Below are 5,718 nucleotides of genomic sequence, written 5' to 3' on the forward strand. Positions count from 1 at the left end.
GTAAAGTTATCACAAAAGGATGAAATGAATAAATGTAGATTCGTCATATCTTCTGACGTAGATAGGATTGATTTCCGGAGTTCAAGGGATTTAGAGGAAATCTTCGTAATAAGATTTGATTCTTCGGAAATTAAGAAAATTAGGATCTTCTTCGATTAAATGCGATAATCTGTTTTGATTGCCCTGTCGGATATTTTACTATATATCTACCCCCTTCAATTCTTTATTTCCATAACTCACACCTTCTATTCTTCCTCCCTCAATTCATACTTTAAAACATTCGTCAATATGCTCCATCCCGTTTTGATCCATGATATACTCCTAACTTTCATATCTGTCATTCTTCTCTTTCATCTACCACCGGAGGATTTTGTTTACTTTTACTATTACCTTGGGGTTATAGAGCTTTTAATTCTCCCGTGTCTTTACGTTGCAATACGTATTGATATACACGGTTTGTAATTTAAGTTTTGTTGTCGGGCTTTGTACCTTCCCTTATATTTCAGAGTCCCTGCTTCTGTTTTTCTATAATCATTAATGTCTACGGTTAATGCCCTCTTCCATTTGCTGCGACTTATACTCCCAATTATATTTCGGAGCTTCGTGCTTTTGTCTCCTCTTCCCGACTTCAAGTTAAGCGAATAATGGTTCAGAATTCATAGATATGAATTTCGAAATGAACATAGTTAATGTTCTAAGAAGGAAATCGTAATGTCACGATCTTGATTTGTCAAATTACCAGAATACCTCGGAAAAGACCGAATCATCAAGAAAAATATTTTCTTGATATGTTTAGAGTTTAAGTAGAATACAAGAATCGTGTAACATGGCACATGATGACGTTATGATCTGTGAATCATCACGTTCCATTTAGAAACTCAGCATGACTTACTGTAATATAATCACGTTGATCAAGTGTCATTATATTATACTAACTCATGCTCCAGTTCCCAACACTACTTCAAAAATATTCATATTTTAAACTCGAAGGTTTAAGAATTTAGAAACAAAAATAGTTTCTTTTATGATGTAACAAAGATAGCGTGAAGAGATAAATGATTTCATATAAGAATAATTGTGAAAATATGTTCAGAAGTATCGAGGATATTTATAATGAAAGATACGATGATATCTTAGAATATTTAAGATCAGAGGATGATGAAGAATATTGTTCGCAATGGTTTTAGAGTAAGGAGCAAGGTATTTGCTAAAGACTTCAGTAGACACCGAATCATTTGGATTCTTTGAAGGTAGATTTCGTCCTTGTGATTTGTCCACAGCCTCCCTCATGGTTTGCTCAATCCGTTTTTCAGTACCAAATCTTCTCTTTTTCTGAGCTTTGCCAACACACTATTTTTATCATCAAACTTTTTACTGTTAAGGTCGTTTACAGTTTTTGCTGCTTCATCAGCATTTTTCAAAATTTCAAGAACTAGTTCGCAGTTCAGGGTGTTTTTCAGAAACTTCATATTCGAAGTATGTAAGTCTTGGAGGTAGACGTTATATATAACTGTTGGTGTAGAATTGTTGCGAGGTTCGAGAATAATGATTCAAGATTTTCTATATGGTAACTACTATTACAAGATACAGATGAGTACATGATAGGGTTTCAATGAATAAATATAGTGATTTTAAGAGAGACTCAAAGATCAATGAAGTTGTTGGTAAGTTTACTGCTAATGTGGCAAGATATAAAAGGTTCCCCGGTAACAATGATGAAGGGGTAATCGTTATAATAAGGCTTATTCGAATGATCAATTGAAGGTGATTTGCTGGAGCTGTGACAAAACTGTCTAATTTGAAAAGGGATTGAAAAGTTATTTTAGCTAATAAATGCCAAAGGGTCTGACACGGATACGTGTTAAACTATGACTTTGGTTTCGAGGGGTTTTCAGGTACAAGACTGTGGGTAATATATGGTTGGATCATCATCTCGTGTCTTCAGGAATTTCGAAGAGTTTGAACACAGATTGTAATCGCTAATATACATATGATGCTCTAGGATTTTGAATGATACAAATATTTTTCTGGGTAGAAGTGATGTTCTAGCACAATTTTGAAGTCAAAGTATAACTTTGAAAGATGTAGAAATCTAAGAGTGATGTCTTCTGTTAAACCTTGACTTAAATTTTGATTTGTCAAAGTCGGAATATGTAATCAAATTTGGGTAAGGATGGTTGTTTTGATTTCTATGATAGAATGTATATTGTTGTGAAAGTAGTGAGTATAGTTGATGATTGCTGAATTAGAATCAAATAATGTAACATATTAATTGTGAATTCATATATCTCTCGGGTATTACCTACCCGTAATTTTTTTTTTTTTACAATTAATATTTTGTACAAAAGAATTTTATTACAATCTTTATGAAAATATATATGTGTATATGTTCTTCAGATGTAACATAGATTTAATGAGTTAATATTAAATTAAACTCATTTGATTTACGGTTGAAACAAGAATTGAATAATCCCTAAAACTTTAGAAATTAAATAACTTTTACGGAGTATTTCTTCAATGAAATTGAAATTATGAATCAATACTTCGTTATTTGTTGATGCATGATGTTGGTGTTCGTAGAATTCTTGTGAACTTCGCAAGGTACGAATGATGTTATCTGAAAAGTTTCGAGTACATCGATGATGAAAGTGTAAAATCAAACATATACTTGAATAATACACTTGATTTATTATGAAATGGAATTCATTGAATTGAAACAGAGATTGTAGTTAACGACGATTAAGTCGCTGACGAAGGATGTACGTCATAGCATATTAGTAATATGAATTAACCGAGTAGTTAAGATTCACACATAATAGCTTAGTACGGAAAGATTTATTATGGCTTAAGAATTTATATATATAAGATATACATATAAATCCTTCAGTGGAAATGAGTTAATAATTCGTTATTTCAATATACCTATTGGTGATTGTGTTATCGATATCGTTGGTGGTTATGTAATTGATGAAGCTTGTAGTGTTACAGGTGTTGCTGGTGTTGGTAATACTGACGGTGATGTTGGCGGTGCTGGCGGTGCTAGTGATGCTGACGGTCCTGTTGATGCTACTGGTAAATAAGTCTAGCTTGTAATTCGTGCACCATTCTTGTCAGGGTTTCTATTCTTCCTTGTATCATTTCTATCCATCCATTCATCTTGGTTTACGGTTATGATTTGAATAAATAATCTCTAAAACTTTAGAGATTACATAATCACCGTAGAATATTTTTTCGATGAAGTTATGAATCAATACTTCATCGTTTGTTGTTGTTGGTACTCCTTGGTATCTATGGTGTGTGTGATGTTGATGCTCGAGGTACCGATTGTGATGTTAAAGTGTGGGGTGTGGATGTTGCTGTTGGTGGTGGTGATGGTGTTGTTGTTGCCGGTGCTGCTGCTGGTGCTTGTAACCTTTGCACCATATTCTCCAAAGCCACTACCCGAGCGCGAAGCTCGTTGACTTCTTATATTACACCGGGATGATTGGCGGTTTGGACGAGCGGATGAATAAGATCTAGAATTTGAGATAATATGTAGTCGTGATGAGACACTCTGGAAATGAGAGAGAAAATGGTGTCTCGGAGAGGTTCGCCGGTAAGTGCTTCAGGTTCTTCGCCAAGAGGGCAATGTGGTGGATGGAAGGGATCACCTTTTTCTTGTCTCCAATGATTTAGTGGACTACGAACCCATCCCTAATTCATCCAGAATAGATGATGGCTAATTGGTTGATCCATTCCGGTCTCACTGCTTTCGGAGCTTGAGTAAAACTCCATATTGGAATTCGAGGAACTTGAATTGGTGACGAGTTCCATTTCGTACGATTGAATAAAGGATTTTTCGATATGAAATGATTTCTGGCTATCGGATGGTATTCTAATTACATAGAATATATATATATATATATATATATATATATATATATATATATATATATATATATATATATATATATATATATATATATATATATATATATAACAAAGATCTCGTAGATTACGGAGGAATTTACGGAATATATCAGGCAAGGTTTACAGTAACAGATACTCTAAGATATGAATTAGCAGATACGCTAAGATACGAATTTTGTCTATATACTATGCATGCAATCAATGCAGTAGGATGTGTCTAGACTAAGAATGATAAGCAGATAATTTCTGACAAGAAATGATAAGCAAAACTTTTTGACATGCAGCTAAGGTCGAAGTCCAGACTCACTAATGCATCCTAACAACTATCAGTTAGACACGCTAATGCAAGACATGGTTCGCTAAGACCACCGCTCTGATACCACATGAAGCGACCCGTCCTAATCCATAAGGACGAATACAATAACATATGGTTACATTGCGAGGTATTTGACCTCTAAATGATACATTTTACAAACATTGCATTCGTTTTGTATAAGACAAACTTTCATTATATCGAAAGTAGACAGACATGCATACCGTTTCATAATATATCCATACTATAAATGATTTAATAATAATCTTGTTGAACTCAACGACTCGAATGCAACGTCTTTTGAAAAATGCCATGAATGACTCCAAGTAATATCTCTAAAATGAGCAAATGCACAACGGAAGATTTCTTTAATACCTGAGAATAAACATGCTTTCAAGTGTCAACCAAAAGGTTGGTGAGTTCATAGGTTTATCATAACAATCATTTCAATAATATTAATAGACCACAAGATTTAATTTTCATAGTAAACTGCAGGAACACTCATCTGCAAAAATTCATTCATATGGTGAACACCTGGTAACCGACATTAACAAAATGCATCTAGAATATCCCCAAATATACAGGTACACTCATCTGTATATAAAAATTGAAGTACTAAAGCATCCATAACCTCGATGGAGTTTGTTAGGCCCATAGATCTATCTTCAAGATTCGCGTCAATTTGGAGATCTGTTCCCAAATTCTTAGGCTACCAAGCTAAAAAGGGTGATATCCGATATAATAATTCAACCATAGAATGTAGTTTTAAGTACTTGTGTCTATTTCGTCAAACATTTATAAAAGCAGCGCATGTATTCTCAGTCTCAAAAATATATATTGCAAAAGCATTTAAAAATGGAGCAAATGAAACTCACGATACTGTATTTCGTAGCAATTATGCATATGACGGCACTGAATAAGTGCAGGGTTGGCCTCGGATTCACGAACCTATATTAAGTATATATATATTTATATGTTGATCAATATCTGTTTAACAATTTAGGTCAAGTCGTAGTGTATCACAATCCTAATGCTCGAGACCGATATGCAAAAGTCAACAAAAGTCAACTTAACCCAGAATCATTTCCAAAATCTATACATGTTTATTATATAACTTAAATATAGTCGTTTTATATATTTAAATATATTTATCAGATTTATTAGAGTAAATAATATAAATCATTTATTAATAAATAAAAATTTATATTAAAATTTTATATATGATAAAAATATACTTTTATATATCTTAAGTAATAAAATTTATAAAGTTCATTTAATATCATAAAAATATAGTGATATGTATTATTAATGTAATTATATTACATGTGATAAAATATCTTTGTATCACATATTCATTTGATAAAATAATATTGATATTAATAATAATAAGTAAAAGTTGTATTATTTTGTGATAATAATAATAATTATTATTATTCTACTAATAATAACAATAACAATATTTATACTTACCAACGATGATATTAATTATAATAAAA

This window comes from Rutidosis leptorrhynchoides, chromosome 2, assembly GCF_046630445.1.
Source record: "Rutidosis leptorrhynchoides isolate AG116_Rl617_1_P2 chromosome 2, CSIRO_AGI_Rlap_v1, whole genome shotgun sequence".
Lineage (NCBI taxonomy): Eukaryota > Viridiplantae > Streptophyta > Magnoliopsida > Asterales > Asteraceae > Rutidosis > Rutidosis leptorrhynchoides.